Source organism: Patagioenas fasciata, chromosome 1, assembly GCF_037038585.1.
Source record: "Patagioenas fasciata isolate bPatFas1 chromosome 1, bPatFas1.hap1, whole genome shotgun sequence".
Classification (NCBI taxonomy): domain Eukaryota; kingdom Metazoa; phylum Chordata; class Aves; order Columbiformes; family Columbidae; genus Patagioenas; species Patagioenas fasciata.
This window is the reverse complement of record NC_092520.1, coordinates 204,690,826-204,709,115: the sequence shown is the minus strand read 5'-3', so window position 1 is coordinate 204,709,115 and position 18,290 is coordinate 204,690,826. Positions and strand designations below refer to the sequence as shown.

The 18,290-nt window shown below is 38.0% G+C and overlaps 1 protein-coding gene across 10 annotated transcripts in view; it reads left to right on the top strand.

Annotated features, from left to right (window-relative positions):
• The window catches only part of CACNA2D1 (calcium voltage-gated channel auxiliary subunit alpha2delta 1), a 400,174-nt gene that overhangs the window by 114,057 nt on the left and 267,827 nt on the right, over positions 1 to 18,290 (top strand). The window lies entirely within an intron of this gene.

Genomic DNA, 18,290 nt, shown 5'->3' with positions numbered 1-18,290 from the left:
GGTCATTTGAATTTGCAAAGCTAGCAATCTCTATATGTTATTAGAGGTGCTTGTGGCACTAATCATAGATTTACTGGATTTGGGTATATAATGAAGGTATGGTAAAGGAGAAAAGCTGAACTTTTTTTTGTCCTAATTTCTGGAGTAAATAGCTGTCCATCTATCTCAAGTTTTTTGAAGTGTATGTTCATGCTCTGAGCATATTAAATGAGGGGTCATTAATATAATAATAATCACAAATATGATTATGAAAGAGGAGCTGGGGTCCCTTCCACAAGATGCTCCCTCTTATTGGGATGTCACATATTCGGTGTGGTCATCCTGGCAAATAAGAGCAGTCCGCCTCTCTGGAAAGGGGTGGGCAGTACCCGTGCTAGCTTGATGTTTGACATCAGCATGGAAATACATTAATTTGATTAATCCATCATTTCAGTGCTTGTAGAATAGCTTTCCTTCCTTTCTTTTTGAATGTATATGGATGCATGTGGATGTGTAGGGTGGCCAGATGGTACAGAACCTCACTGTTATCTTTTTAATCAGTTTCTAAATTCCTCAAAGAGCCATGATCGATACAACCTAAAACCATCTATTATCCATTTCAGATACACTTTCGTTGCTACATTGGCAGAAGTGCATGAATATACAGGAAGAAACTCTTAACACATTTAAAGCCCATGCTAGTTGAGACATGGTATTATTTTGTACAATAAAAATACAGATACATCATCACATTAATATAAATAGTTTGAATTCAAGCTTAATATGCACAAGTAAAATGATTTCTGATTGTCTTTGCTTGCGTGTTCATGGTTTACAGTGAATGATCCCATTGTAATAGTCTCTATTAGTGAATAATTGCTACAGTAAACTCCTAAAAGGACACTTCGTGCTCAGGTCGTTGTATAACTATTTTCAACAGCAAGTATTCATAAGCTGTTATTATTTCTAGCTAATCAACATTTTCAACAAAGGCTTGTGCTTTGGAGTGTTTATGGGGCTTGGGTGTCCCATTTGCAACACCACTGATGCAGCCTGATTTTCAAAGAGGCTTGAGGAGCACCATTGACAGGCACAGACCTGCGCAAGATCTTTCACTTTGGATATCACACAACCAGGGTGTCCACGGTAACTACTTTAAAATGTGTTACCAAAAACACTACCTAGAGCTTCTTCTATTTACATGTTATTTAATGTTAACACCAGCTCATTCCCACAGTCACCTCTTGGGGTCACCAATATCCATTCAAGGTATTTAATATCTCCATGTTTACTGTCTCTGTACCTTCACAGTATTTAGTATCCCTACAGTTCCCATGTATAAGTGTAATGCTTACATTTTTCTGCTTTTTGGAAAGAATGATAAAGTTGCCTCTTTGGGGTGACTTCTGTTATATTACTTGGATTTTTTTCCAACTGTGTGGCTTTGATATACCTTAATACATTTTTGTTATATATGTTCATCTTAATTATAATTCCTGCAGGCAATTTGCATACTAACATTCCCAGTTTTAACTTAGCATATGATTTTGTTACTGTGATATTAATATAATAATGTCATTTCTCTCTATAAAGTAATTGTGCCATGTTACAAGGATGCAGGATGTTTGTTTTGCACCTTTCTTGATAATTTTTATTTTTCAAAGATTTTACATGTGTTGTCTTGAAATGACATACTGTAAGATACTTTTTTTGAGAAAAAGCTACCAGAACATGAAATAAATACAGTTAATGTAAAGGAACACAGACCATATTCATTCCTCTGTGCTTTAGCGTGGCAGACTGCAGGTGACACAGTGCTTGAAAACAGTATTTGCTAGAAAGTTTCCAAACTTTGGGGTTTTTAAAATTACTTCTATAAGTTTTTTTTTCTTTCTTTTTGTATTTTATTTTTCCTTTAAACAACTGGCTTTTTTCTCCATGATTTTTCTTTCCTACTGATATTCTGTTTTCCTTAGTCATCAAAGCAGACAACCTCAATATACAGAATGCAATAAATAACTCGAATTCAGGACAGACTTTTGAAATGGTCAGTTTCACTGGTGGATGTTTTGATTATTTCTTTTTCAAATAATAACATCGAGCTGCATTTCCATACTTTTACAAAGCACTCTATAAACACAGTACAGAAAGATGGTCACTGTTTCTAGTGTAATAGTGAAAAAAGATAAAAATAAGTTGTTACAGAAGGAAAAGGTACAAGGGAAAAAAAAAAAAAAAGGAAAAAATTACAAGGAAAACCAGTAGGTTATTCTAAGAACTGATTGATAATTTGGAGGCTATTCTTAAAGGTGTTTTTTGAACAAAAATTCATATCTATGTAGAATGTTTGCTATTCCTTTTATTTTAGTACCCTTCTAGTTTTGTTACTGGGCTGTGTAAATAACGTATCTCGTCCAAACAATTAGTACTTTAAATCTGGCACACTTGCTAGTAAGCAAATTAATAAAATCATGGATGTTAAAAAAGGCCTTCTACATTTCACCTGTTCATCAGACAGTTCCACCCTTTCAAACTTTGACTTTTTTGGACATATTTATTTACAGAACTGTGCCAATTACAAGTGGATGACTACTAGTTGACATTATGAAGGACACTTAGTGCTGCTAAATAGGATGCCATGGTAGGAGTCCTCAGGGACGAGCCCAGTGACATGGATTATGTTGCTTTTTCCCAGTTTGGGGTATGACCTATAATGGTTTTGCCATCTCTCCTGTTTATATACTGGTTTTCCATGTGAGAAGAAACAAGCTGCTTCACTGCCTGGTGCTCCATGCTTAACATCATTTTTTTTTGTGTATAGAGCTTACGGCTTTACAAATGAAAAAGCACTACATGACTACTAAGCATGAGGACTTTGTTATCTTACTGTTGTGTAAATTGAAGGAATTGAACGTCTTTGGTACCTTCTCCTGTTTTTCTGGTCTAGCAAATAGCATATAACTCATGAATTCTTGTCCTCATTATGGATAACGCCAACATTTCTGTGTTGTACTCTTATATTTTTAAATTATTCCTACAATCTGTCAAATCCATTTTGGTACATCCCACATTTGCTTTTATTTATCTACAAAGTGGAGCCTTCTTATCTATTACATTTTGTCTGCCAACATGGATGGAAACCATCCCAGGACGTATATGAATTTAAATGGCAACAGAATGACTGGCACTAGGGATGTGTTTTTAGTGTCAAGGGTATGGTAATGTATAGCATTAGTTGTTAAACATAATCTGCTGTGGGCTGGGTGCCAGCGGGCTGTCTTGTGTGCAGTGCCAAACCTTGCTGGGAACCCAGCATGTTCTGTGGTTCAGCTGCAGATTTTCTCAGTTGTAGCTGCAGAAAGGAGACACCAAATGTAGTGACACAACATCACTTCTGAACCATGGGAATGCTATTCCAGTGTGACATGGAAACCAGTCTCACTTTGGGGTAGGGCAGGTTGCCGCTTTGTTCTTCATATTCCTTTTGGCTTCTTTTGTCCTTACTCGCCCATCCTCAGTGAGTAAATGGGAGTAAAATCATCCCTGAGTATCCTTCTCAGGTCCTTGCTGATTGTGAATGTCCGTGATGCCTTCTTGCCAGTTACTTCCCACTATCACAGCAGAAATATGCTTGTGGGAATACAGAGCAATGGGGATAGTGGTGCCTTGGATAAGCATCTCTTTATGTGGGGCATTTCCTATCAGATGCTGGGACAGCAAAGTCTCTGTCACCTTCCTCTGTGTTGTTTGTCCACCTTACTGCTCCATCCAACTCTGACAAGTGTGCAGGAGAAGGGAGATCACTGAGTGTTCTTCCCACCTTTGCTGCAGAGATGGGTAACCAGATGCAAAGAGAAGCCGCTTTACAAAAAGTGTTGGCATAATTTGTTGGTAGGAGTTAAGAAATACGACTAAATGGTGAGTTACTTTTGGATTGTTTTCTGCCCATTTCGTGGGACATGTCCATGTTGCTTCTCACTATGGGTGAGGTTCCAATCTGGCTCTCTCTAGCCTGTCAATGTTGCCTACACTGAAGTAAAAAAATGAAAGAAAAACTTGAATATTGTTTCCAGACATGAACATGTAGTGACAGCTTGTAGTTCCATAATGACATTTTTTGAGTATCCTATCATTGCTGATTAAAATTTGGGTGTATGTTTGTATATATTAATATATGTACGCATGTCTGTGTATGTGTTTGTATATATGCATGCACACACATTTATTTATGGTCGTTACGAGATCAAATTAAACACAAAAAAACTGGAAAGTAATCTAAAATGAATCTGAAGCCCATGACATACTTGCAGAGCTGAGATGATTTGCTCTGTTCAGCCTCAATAGGAGAAAAAGAATAGGGTATGTTAATGTTGTTGGCACCTGTGTAATGGGGGTAAGGGTGACAAAGAGGTGGAGCCAAATGTTTTTTGGTGGTGCACAGTGATAGGACAAGTGACAAAAGACACAAGCTGGAACATGAGAAATTACTGTTACACATAAGACATTTTCCCATGGAGACAGACACTGGAACAGGTTGCCCAGACAGCGTTTAGACTTCTCATCTTTGGAGATGCTCAAAATTCAGCTGGACAAAAACCTGAGCAACTTGGTCTAGTTAGGTTTGGGCTGATTGGGTCTTGGGCCAGATGACTTCATGAGGTCTCTACTAAGCTGAATCATGTTATGATTCAATGGAAATGCTCTTCAAAAAGAGACAAAGAAACATGTCAAGTGATACATGAAAAAATTGTTTTGCTTACTTGTGCAATTCTCCCCTTTGGAACACTAGGATCATACACCTAAGGAAATTTCTTGATTAACTTGATGACAGTAAAGCTGAAGATACAGGATTAAAACAAATGAGGGAAGATCAAGAAAATGAAATATTAAGGGTTAATACTGGTTTAAAAAAAAGGCATTGCAAAGCTATTTTGCTTCAGAATAATTTTGTAGGGAAAGATATTAAAATCTTAAAGTAATCGAACTTCAAGCAGGGATTCTGAAAGAATTGGAGATGATAGTTTAAGAAATATTTTTAGCAGAAATTCTGTGTCATGAAATCTTTTTGATATAGACTGTCATATTTTTTGTATTCTGTAATTATATATATAAAAAAAACCAACAAGACAATAGAAGTTAGATAACGTGTTTGTTTAAATGTATTTTATTACTTTATTGCACTGTCAGTGTAGTCATGATGGAAGATAGAAGGCTGGCATACAGCAAAAAGGAATGACAGAGTTATTTCTACAAATGCAAAGATTTAACTAGTCAGAAATATATTGATAAGCGAAAGAAAAAAAGGTTTTTTAATCTGATAGTTTAGTTCAGTCATTCCAATCTCTTAATGAAATTAGAAAAATCAAGAAAATTTAGATGATCTGGTATAAGCCACCAAAAGGGAAAAGGCAATTAGTGGCAAGTTACAGTCTGAATGGTGCTGCAAGTGGGAACTGATGGGAAATAAGAATTGCAGGGAAGGGGTAAGTTCATTGGAATAATGTGTAATAGTCCAATAATAAAAATCCAATATTTTAAATCAGATTAAAGTATTTAGATTTAGTGCACTGTACAGACAGATGATCATTCTTATCTCCTTCTGTTTCTGCAGAATTATTTTCAGTTATCAGACCCTAAGCTTAGAGTAGACAAACAGAACAATAAGAATTGCTGGTTGGCATAGATAAAATTAATTTATTTTGTTGCTTTGCTGGTCATTTTTTGGTTTCTCTTTTTCATTATGGGTTGGCTTTATCATCCAGTTTGCTCAGAGAACACCCAAATCTCACTGTAGTTTTACGCTGTTACCAATTTTAGTAATGATTTATTTTCAGTTCTAAATTGGACTATATTGCTTACAGTTTGTGGGTTTCTTTTATTTTTTTAATTTTTATTTTTACTTTTTATCCTGTCTCTATTGAAAAAAAAAAAAAAGTATTATTTCTGAGGGTATATGTTGGATATTTATTCTAGAAAACAGAAAAGAGATGCAGAGGCTGTAAGTTCCATAGCCCTCATAACTGAAATGTGAAAGGCTGAGTGTCAGCTGCTGTCTAATGGCATTAGAACTTGCATTACTAATCCCTACAAAATGGCTATAGATCATTTTGTGAGTAGGGAGAACTTGACATAAAAGTAATCACTGAAACATCTACAAATAAAGCTAAACAGAACACATAGGTTGGTTTTGATTTCCAAATACTTGAAATCGAAAATTTTCTGTTTAGAAATAAACATTTTCTGATGTTATGAGAAGAAAAATTATTTTAGTACAAAATTGCTTAAACCTCAGTAAGCTCAGCTTTAGTTTCCAAGCTGAAGCTTCAAACAGCTCCAAGGTGACCACATAGATGGCATTTTGGGGTCATGCCTTTGTTTGCTGCTGCAGACTTCAGTGGGCCACCCCATGGCAGCTCTTTGCTCCAGACTCAGCAAAAAAACCACTTCTCTGGTTTACCCCAAATTTAATTTATATTGATCACAAAAATCATTTTCTTTACAAGAGGAAAGGTTGAGTTCATCACAAGCTATTAAGCTTGTGTGCTGGGTACTCGTGTGACATGGCCCTCCAGGGAATGTCCTCCCCATGTGGTCCCTGAGCCTGTGCACAGGCTGAGGTTGGAGCAAGGCAGAGCTGGAAGCAGGGCTGGGGTTGGAGGTGTCCCCTTTAACTGGGAAAACAAAGATAAAACAGGGTTTAACAAAAGTGGCCTACCTCGGGCTGATGGAGACTATAGGGTGGTGCTGTGGCAGAAGGGCAGGAATGGCCATGAGGTTCCAAAGCCCAGCTGCAAACACCTCCTTCTCTCCTTTCACACATCCAGATGCTTGGCACTTCCCACAATGCAGTTTTCAGTATGCTCCTGTAATAAGTGCCCCTGCACCATCAGTTGCAGTGTTTTCAAAGGATATGGTTGAAAAAAGGATGCCCATGCATGGGGCCAGAAAACTTTGTGTTTATTTGTTGCTCCTCAGAAGATTTGAGAGCTGCTCACTGTTCCAGAGGTTTCCTATTTGACTTCAGGCAAGCCACTTCAGTTTGCTCTTTGTTCTATGATCTTCATCAGCTGAAAGAATAATAGTATATTTCTGTCTCCCAGGATGGCTTAGTGGGGCATTTCTGCTGAACAGGGTGACACGGAGGCACCACAAAAGTCAATTTTAGGTGGACAACAAGTTCCAAAACAGACTTTCTTCTAGCTGGAAAAGTGTAGCCAATAAACCTACTAGAAACAGGGTTTATACAGTTATTTAGCACTCCGATATCAGTTTAGGCGATTATTAGGGTACGACTACATAACAATAATGAGTATCCACAACGTGCACGCATTCACTCACAAGAAATAAAAACCAGAGGCCTCTGATTCCAGGGTACCCACAAGAAATAAACACTCACCTGGGTTAGACAAGGACTTATTAAAGCATATATCCAGTAAATAACCACTCACCCTATCATGGAGGTGAGGTGCTTTCAATCCTGGGAAGTCTCCTTAGATGGTGTCCCAGTCTAAGGGGAGGGCTCCAGTTCACAGACCTGCTGCTCCGAGAAGACCACTCATAGGGGTCTTTTGCAGGGACCCTGCTTTACAGCTTGGTCAGATCTGGCTGTGGGCATTACAACATAGTCCAGAAGCTTCACAGTTACTCTGGGCACCTTCTTTGTTAAGGACCCTGTCAACTGACTGAGGATCCCAACCCCTCCTGCCCCCCAGGAGGTAAAGTCACTCTGCCCTGGGATAGGGGAAGATGTGACTATGAGCACCTTGGTACCACCCTGGGTACGAACATGGGAACAGACACAGTGGGGCACAAAAGGTGCTAAAGAGCCATCAACTGCCCCATTGAAGACTCCAGATCTCAGGGGGAATGTGCAACTGACACATAGGACGTGTCAACACCACAGGAATACCCCATATCTTTTGGAATGATGCCAAGGTCTTAGTTCATTGTTAATTTAATGCAATGAGTTCCAACAGCTAATTATGTGTTGAGTGGGAATGTATTATGCATCAGATGTATTTCACTGGGGGTGGTTTTAAAGTGACACATTTACACTTAGTTTTGCATTTTAGGACTTTTGAGTATTTGCCTTTGGAGCCTTAATTTAGCAGTGACATCTGCTTTAGTTTGGTTTGTTTTCAGATTTCTTTTAGTTTTTAAAGCCTTTGTGATTTTTAGACCGAAAAGAGTAAAGAAAGATGCTATCACCTTTCACCGAGCATTTCAGTTTCATAGAAGTTTTTTGCCTGGGAGATAATTTCTTTATTTCCCAAGGTTTTCCTGCACTACCTGAAGGCATCTGGAGTGTGTATATAGGGAACTCACCAAACTGTGCTAAGCAATATGGCATTTGTGAATTAAGTTTTGTCTCTCTCATGGTAATCAACTATTCCATTAGTACACATGGGCATGTTCATCCAGGGGTGTATCACAGAAGTGCAGAACGGTTGAGATTAGAAGGGACCTCTGGAGATCACCTGGTCCAACCTCCCTGAGCAAGCAGAGCCACCTGAAGCCATGTTCCCTGGACCATGTCCAGGTGGATTTTGAATAACTCTAACAATGGAGACTCCACAGCCTTTCCTGGCATGAATGTTTTCAACAATAATGGATGATTGCTGCTAAGAAAAACAAGTTATGAAAGGCTTTTGAGGAGGTTCAATGTCTCTTATTAGACTAGATGATAAACCAAAAAAAAATGTGGAATGCCTTCTGGTCCCGAGATTTTTATTTCCACCTTGATATCTAACATAGTTCTCAGGTTAAAGCTGGGTTCTTGTTTGCCTGCTTTTCCTTTGGCCACATCCCTCTTGAATGTGTGCCTGCAACTGCTCTCATCCAGTAGAGAAGGAATAAAAAATGCCTTTACTTGGGGAGCAGAACAGCCAGCAGGATGGTGTGGTCATGGGACAGGTGGCTTTACTACCCTACTGTCCCACAGCCTTCTCAGGGTTACTGGGCAAACTGAATCCCAAATAGGCAGGGAGGCAAATCCTCAGTGCAGGTAAGTACAGCTCATACAGGCAAAGTGTTGAGCTCTCTAGTGAAGACAGTGCAGCCAGTGTATCAAGGAAATTCTGTTATATAGCGTGGATTTACTTCAAGACATCTTTGGTTTCCCTTGTCTTTTTGTTTGGGTGTGGAATGACCTCTGGCAGAGATGTCAGATAGACCAGATCTCCTGTCCCAACCCATAATAGTCTGATTTACAAAGTGACAGTGAAGCAGAGCCTACATTGTGGGTGGGCTGGGTTTCATTCAGGAGTTTTAGACAGATGTATAGATACATGCACAGAAAGAAAATCTTCTATGATCAAACCAAACCAAAATAAACCAAACCAAACCAAATCAAAAACCCAACCAAACAAACAAAACACACACAAAAAACACCAACAAAACAAAACAAAACAAAACAAAAATAAAACAAAACCCCGCCCTCTTCTTTCTTACACTGGTTTACCTCTATTGCTGAGTAGAGGCTGATGTATTTATGCACATTAAAATACATAAAGTTGAGCCATAAATCAGGAAAGATTTTTTTCAATTGTCATGGAAAGGATGAATGCAATGATATAAAAAGCTTAAAATAAATTAAACCTAAACATCAATTACATTTTCAGCACTCAGCATTGTTTTTCTGCAGTTCATATTTTCTGTGCTGTACACACATCAGTTTATACTATAAATTCTGTAGGGTATGTGACTCCATCATCTCTGCTGATACATGATCTTAAATCATATTACATTGTTATCTTGGTATATTCACTGAAGAAATACTGAAATACAGATCCACTTTTCCTGGAGGAGAGGGAGATAACTGTAAAAATTAGTGTCATCTAACTCTATAGAATATATACTTTTGTGGTATCTGTGGTCTATATCCTTGCTGGAGTTGATAATAAATCAATATAAATCTGTGTATGTTTCATTCATGAATTTTCCGAACATTTAAAACTTTCTGTGAATGAGAATTAAAGAAAGTCTCAGAAAGTCCAATGTATTTTATTTGATGTCAAAAGCAAAAATAAAAGAGAATGAAACTTTTATACAGCAGTGAAAGAAGGCAAATGAAATAAACCACTTTCAGATTCCCTATTTAGACCAGAACAAAATCACCACTAAAAAGAAATCAAGAAATACATCAGTTCTTATCAACTACACCATTTCTTTGTCCTTAGTCAGGGTTCTGGACCATCCTGGCCATGATGGTGTCACCCAGAACTCTCAAGCGGCAAAGTGACGTTCACTGGAGAAGAAATCTAGGGCTTGTACATTTCCCTATCCTGTAGCACATATAAAAGCAGAATTGGAAGAGATTATTGCAGTTCAAAATAATTTAAAATATTCTCAAGGATTGTATTGAATTGAGATTTCACAAATCTGTTCTTTGACTTAAAAACATGAGATTTTATTATTTCATTCTTGGGAGTATTTAAGTATGATGTTAGTTGTCAGACTTCTAATATTTAGGATTTTTGCTTCCAAAAAGAAGTCACTTTACTATCTGAAGTGGCTGAAGGAAAAAAGGTCTGCTGTCCAATAAATTAGCAGGGACAACAACATTTTAAATTACATTTTATTGTGATTATTGTATTAACTTCTGTGACAGCTAATAGTGTCACTTCTGCTTTCTGAAAGTAAATTCATAATTGCCATCCATAAATCATTATTAAATATAAAGTATATTTTTCAGGTTGCAAAATACTAGGGCAACCAATTAAAACTCTTTTACGGTGTTTTTGTGTGTGGGTGTGTGTTTTGTTTCGTTTTTATTACCTTTTGCTGGGATTCTTCCATGAGCTTTATTGACAGCCTGGTTTAAGAGGTGGAAATGGCCTCAAATGAGATTACTGAGGAAGTCTGAAAGACTGGTTCAACTGTGCTGTCCTAAGGCGGGCTTCAGTGTCTCATTGAAAGAAAAAAACACAACAAGAACTAAAAGACCTCCTGATTTAGAATTTAATTAGTGAGGGACAATTTCACATTCGAGAAACACATTCAAAAATGTACTTACAGAATTAGAGGTGTCTCCTCTTGAAACAGCTTTTGAAATTTCTCCATGAAAGATGACTGAGTACTTTTCAGATTTCTTTAAAAATATTATGGAGTATCTGAGGCCTGGTATATTTATTCTTTTACTCGTATTAAACATAAACACAATAACTGTTTAGGGCCTTGAATTTTAGGCTTTTGTTTAAGCCTTTGAAACCCAATGCTGGTAGAAATATTTGTATGAAACCTGTCAAGCTAACAATTAAAGTCTTTTTTGCTTCTCACTACATATTTTGATTAAAGCTCTGAAGTCTTTGCAGTCCAAGTGCTGCAGCAACCTGCAGAGGAACTGAGGAACGAAAGGAACTACAAACAGACTGGGATAGTTTCATCCCTAAGCAGTGACTTGCAGAGTAGATGAACAAAAAAAAGGATTCTACCTCATAACTGGCCCCATCTACACGTAAGAAAGTCAATATTTGTTCAGCTTTAACTACTGCAGTTTGAACTGTACTGTCTGATTTTACATTTGAGACTGAATAGCTTCCAACTAATTTAATTTGAAGTAAGAATTTTGTGGACACACCTAGAGTTTAAAGAAAAATTGACAGCCGGAGGTGACTTATCTGAAATTAATTAGTGCTTTCATTCTGTCTCATGGTACGTATGTGTCCATCAGTAGAAATGTTGCCAGATACAATTATCATTAATTGGCAGTTAATCAGTCTGGAAAAAAAACAAGGCTAAGTATTCAGGGACTGACCCTGCACTCATTAACACAGAGGACAAAACTTAAAAATAGTAGAAATGAGACAGAAAAGAAAAATAAAGAGGAATCTGTATCTCTGTATTGTCTCCACATGATTGTGGATCTGATCATAGAATCAGAGAATAATTTGGGTGGGAAGGGACCTTCAAAGGTCATCTAGTCCAAGGTCCTGCAATGAGCAGGGACATCTTCAACTAGATCAGGTTGCTCAGAGCCCCATCCAACCTGGCCTAAATGATTTATTTAATTGAAGTCATTGATGGGGTGAAATAAGGATTGTTGTGCTACTAACAGACCAGTCCAACAACTGACATGCAGGAAATCAAAGACCTGGAGCAGTGAATCTCTGTGTGAAACTCTTTGGGAAATGAATTAACAAAAAGAATTTACTTTACTTGGCACTTGGGGCTTTCCTTAGTGATACATGTGGGAAACTGTTAAAAAAGAGATGCAGTTCCCATGGTGTATACAGGAAGCCTATAGACTCTGCGAAAAGGGATAAGAAATACCTTTTTTTTTTTTCCCTAAAAAAAACCCAATTTCTATTCCTTTTTGTATTTAGCAAAAGAAGGCACAAAATAATTATAAATGGGCTGGACAGTGGCTTTGCACTGTGACAGATATCCTGTCATTGTACAAGAAATGCATGTCTCTGTGTAACAAAGGGCACGGGCAGTGTTTTACATTTCATTCCTCATTTTCCTTTTCCCTCTGGCAGAACTATTTAATTGGTGGTTCGTGAAACTCTATGCACTTTAGAACTTTAGCTCTTTTAATTGAAACTGAGATACTGTGACTGCTCAGAATTGCAGCTGGTTCTTCTACTTGCAAATCTATTCTGTATTTCACTTCACATTGAGTCACCATCTTCCCCTATTATCAACATGAAAAAATTATCCTTTGTTTCTCTGAAAGCTCCACTTAATGTCCCTGGCACACTTTGTGCGTTACCATGTTGGCAATGGACAGAATGCTTTTCTTGAAGGAAGGAAATGGAAAAAAAGAGGACTTTTTTAATGTATGTTATTCTCTGGACACTACTGGTCTTTGGTATTTGGCCTAGGGTACATCTTTTGGAGTCATAGAAGAAGTTAAGAGCAGAACATGAACAGAGTTGAGGAGAAAGATGGTAAAGCACACAAATACTTTTAAAGACTGACAGTTAACAGTATTTCCAAACTTGTCAGATATTTGGTGACTCTAGAGTCAATTGTTTTTGTATTACACTGATAACTACGTAAAACCACAGATCTTTTTTTTACAGTACTTACAATATGCTGTCATCTTCTTCCACTACATTCTATACTTCACTCAGTCATCACAGTGCATGCTGATTCCAAGGCAGCAAATCCCTTCCCGCTGTAAATATATTAAAACCAGCTTGTTTGTTCCACTACAAGATGTAGGAAGCATCGTGTGAAGCTATCGGATAACAGACTGAATTGGAGAAAGGAGGTGGGACCCCAGCACGAATGTAGGCTGGAACTGTGGGCCGCAGGTCTTCACAAATACCTCCAGGTTACAGTCAAGGGTGCTGAACCACTTCACAAAGCAAATCTCATCATGGAAGGCTGGAAATGTTTCATTGTTGGCTTGCCTTATATGATATTCTTCTCTAGATAACCTCTTTTGGTTGCTGTTGGAAAGAAGATATTATATTAGTTCTGTTGTGTACAACTGGGTGTCCAAATTTTATGAGTCAATGCTATATTGTACTTTAAGCAAACATTTGAACAAAATGTACAAAGCAAGAAGGTCTCCTGTCCCTCAGCTGAGATCCCCATTTATTAGGTTTCAAGATCATACTCATTCTTCACTACTTAGTTGGGCACAATTATAAGTTACATTTGTTTTCTGCAAATCGAGAAAAAAAAAAACAACTTGCAAGGATAGGATGAAGTATAGAATCATAGAATGGTTTGCATTGGAAGGGACCTTAAAGATAATCTAGTTCCAATCCCCCTGCCATGGGCAGGGACAACTTCCACTAGACCAGGCTGCTCAAAGTCCCATCCAACCTGACCTTGAACACTGCCAGGGGTGGGACATCCACAGCTTCTCTGGGCAGCCTGTTCCAGCATCTCTCCACCCTCACAGTCAAAAATTTCTTCCTACTATCTAACCTGAATCTACCCTCTTTCAGTTTAAAACCGTTACCCTTCATCCTGTCACTCCATTCCCTTATATAGTCCCTTCCCCATCTTTCCTGTAGGCCTCTTTAGGGAAAGGAAGGTTGCTAAAAGGTCACCCCAGAGCCTCCTCCAGGATGAACAACCCCAACTCTCTCAGGCTGTCCTCGTCTGGGAGGTCCTCCAGCTCTCTGACAGTGATTGACCAGGGCACACTCCAGGCAGGGGGTGAATCTGAGTGTCTTTAGCTGGGTCTGGGCTTGGGACTCTCACACTTTCACAAGTGGGTACTCAGCAATCTACTGTGGGTAGCAGAGACATCAGCAATAGCTGGACTTGGAAAGCAAAGAATGAATCCTGTCATCCCATGGCAGCTTTCCATGCAGGGCATCAGTCCATTATAAAATGTTCAAGTACCTCCCATGTAGGGAGTTTATTTGCCTGCTATTTGGGCTGCAATTCTCCCTTTGGATTATAAAATGTCTTGTGTGCTTTTGTTTGTCCTCTGTGTGGCTTTGCTCTTCCATCATCAGTGGTGTAAAAATACATCCTGATTTCAATGGTGCATGGTAAATGCATAAAAGACTGGGTTAATCAGCCAAGTTTTTGTGGGTTTTTTTGGGTTTTTTTAAATGCTTTTGTAGTAAAGAAGAATATCATATCAACTAAAGTTAACAGAAATGCTGTAGAGTTACACAGCCATAGTCAAACTGACTATCCAATACACTAGATTTGGACCGATTGATGCAGGCTTGCTGTGCTTGGAATGAGGAAAACATGATGAAGACTTAAAATTCCAAACAGAAAGGAAAATCTCTTATGAGCAGTCTTATGTTTTCTCGTTTGCTTGTTTGTTATTTGTTTGGGTTTTTTTTAGTGAGACTGATAGCAGCAACACTAGTGCACTTAATTTAGTGATATGTCAACTACTGTTGTGTGGTCTTAGTTGCAAAATTAATTACAACCGGCTTTACACATTTTCACGCAATTGTAAACTGAGTACATGCCTACAAACAAAGGCTGATGATGGAAAGTGACTGACCAGATTCATTGCTTGCACACATTGGTGCAAGTTTTTAACATTCTTTGAAATTATCCCTTGTTTACAACAAAAGTAAATTTAGCCAGGTATGTTAAACTCTGGAGAGGTGTCTAATGAAGTATCACAGGGGAGATTTTAAGTTTGGCCTGGATTAACATCGTCATTAATGATCTGGAAGAAGGAGACAGTCAGCACGTTCATTAAATTTGCATGAGTTACAAAGCTTGGCTTTAAATACCACTGAAGGTACAAAACCACAGAGGGGCAGAAAGAAGCTTGACAGAACAAAACCAACAAAAAAAAAAAGGGAAAAAAAGACAAAAAAGGAGGTTCAACTCAACAAAATGTAGGTTGATAATTGTAATGATTAATGTTCTGAATTACAGTGCAGGAAGGAGAAGACCATGTAATACTGACAAAGACTTTTGTTATTATTATTATTACTATTAATAATAACAATGATGGTGATAATAATTCTACCAAAAACCCCCAGATTTAAAAGCACGTTTACACTCTATTAGTTGGATCACACCACTGATATGCTTCTATAAACAAGGATATACATTGCATAGACTTCTGGGCATACTAAGATACTGAGAGATTGGAAAGAAGTCAAAGTAAAACCTGTGAATACATCAAGTAAGTGAGAATCTATGCAATACTGGAGCTAAAATATAATTTCAGAGAGGGGTTAAGGTGTGGGGATATTACAGTGCATGTGTAGGAAACGGCAAATGTGTTCAGGGTAACCCCATGGGGTATGACTGGAATAAGGGGAATGGAATCACAACAGCAAAGATTCAAACTACTCATAAGCAAAATATTTTGGAAGTAAAATATTTTCATATGTGAAGTGATTTCTGCAAGGTTGGTTGGGATTTAACATTTCTGTGGAATGAATGGAGACTCCCTTTTTACAAGGAGTCACGTGGAAAAGATGAGGGGCAATTGGTACAAGTTACTCTTGAGCAGATTCTGACTGGACATGAGGGAATTTTTCACAATGAGAAAAATCGACCACTGGAATAAACTCCTCAGGGAAGTGCTGGATTCCCCAACATTGGACACTTTTAAGATTCAGCTGGACAGGGTGCTGGGCTATCTTGTCCAGATGGTGCTTTTGCCAAGAAAGGGTGGACCAGATGATCCTCGTGGTCCCTTCCAGCCTGGTATTTTATGATTTCATATATTTTGGTCTCTCTGTTATATTTGTCTTCCCAAACCACTGTGAGATAGGCAAGCACTGTTATTCCCAGTTATCTGGCAGGGTATTTTGGATGCTGCCTGACACTGCTGCCGAGCTCTGCGGGGCTGGTGCTGCTGGCAGGGCTGGATCTGCTTTCCCACTTCCCTACAACAGAGGGCAGCAAAAGTGCCTTCAACTCTAAAGAGATATGAGCAAAGGATCCAGGTCATTAATGATGATGGTAATATTTTATCGCAATGGGGAGACTTAAAGTAAGGTTATTTGTACTTATTACATCATCCCCAAATTATAAATGTTGTATATTGTCCCTCTTAGTTCTATCATCGAGGATTTAGTGACTTTCCTACCTTTTACCCTCAATGAGGCAATTAACTCAAAGTACTAGATGTGTTAGAAGACTGCTTTTTTGAAGTATGCCCTTGTAGTGTCCAATTTTGTTTTTCATTTTGATTAATCACTTTTATTGGAAAGGAGTAGGAGTCCTTTTTTTCACAAGACAAATTCAAGAAGACGGGTATTTTTGCAAGAAATATTTCATTAGTGTGTTCTGTTTGGTGATGACCTCATCAGCTGTTGTAGTGAATTTAGTGAGTCTTTTTAATTTCTGTTTAACTAATTTTCTTGTTAAGTGAATGTATCTAGGAAGAACTGATGTAATTTAAAGATAAAATTCCTGTTTCACATAGCTGTAATAAATTAGGAGATCAAACCAGCAGCTATTATTCACTATCATCTAGGTTTTAAAAATAAAATTCAAGGTTTTTTTTTTTACCTTCACATGATGTTTAAAGTCTATGAAATTGTTTTCCAACCTCTCTAAGCTGTAATTACTACATTAGGAATGAGAATTCTAGAGAGCTCTATTTGTAAAGGCACTTGACGATGGAGCCTCAGCAAAGTGCTGTGCCAGTAGAAGAAAGAATAATTTCTGAGATATTGTAATTGATTCGCTGTTCAAAAATTTTAACTTTAACACAATATTTGAAATAATCATAAGACTCTAAATATCAGTGACCAAATAATCTGCATGGAGGAACACCAGTCTTTTCGTGAAGACCTCTGGATATCAGCTTTAAGTTGCTTTTCTGCCAGACATCTTGCGTTTCATGGTTAAGCCAATTGACTTAATCACTTTATGCTGCTGAAAAATGGTGTAATTATTTCTTTTTTCATCCTTTTTAAGACAGTAAGCTCTTCACAGTAGGCAGTGTCATTTGCCATGTGTTTGTTCCGATTTAGACTGAAAGTGTTTGGGGATCTCCAGATGATACCGTAATATAGAGAACTGACAAAAAAGCTTGTTTCTTGTCAGCAGGATCCTTCCACCTGAAACTTCAGAATACAAGACATAAGAGGGCTGTATTTGTGGGGTTTTTTTGTTTCTTTATAACCCAGAAGAAAAATAACTGGTGAAAGATACAAACCAAACATGTTGCAATTAAGAGGATAATATCGATACAGAAGACTTGAAAAATCCCGCAGTACAGATGTGAGTGAGAGCAAGGTGCATGGCAAACACTCAGCAGAATGTCTGTGCTGCAAGGGGTGCCAGGCAGAATTTCAGAGCTGGATTTTGGGAGAGCAGCCCAGGAGACTCCCGCCTGCTTATCATAAGAACCCCTTCACACTGCATGCTCCAAAATTCCAGGAAGAAGAAAATCATCTGTGTATTGGCTTAGTGACTGCACATTTTGTTCCTATTCCATCCTCCCTGACAAAACTTAGTTGACTGTTGTCAAAGATGCCTCAGGCTATGGATTCAGTTTCTTTCCCATTTTCCTCCTAGATGCATGATTCTTGAATTTTTAGCCACTTGCTGACTAAACTTTGACAGCTTTGTAGATTGAATCCAGGTATTCAGAATATTGGCAACAGAAATTAAACTAGCAACATTAATCAATCAAAATAGCTGCTGTATGATTCAGAGAAGGAAACAATATACTCCTCTGACAGGAAAGCAGTAAAACACTAATTGATGAAATAAGTAAAGGGATTAATAACAATATAAAGCATAAATGTCTTGAAAATAACTTACATCCACATGTTTCAAGGGACCCTATGAATAAGCAGAGAAAACATCTGGTCTAGTATTCACTCTTAATACATCTTTTGCTAATGGAGATATTGCAGAAATCTGGAAGACCACTAATGTATTTTCATGAATCATAAAAG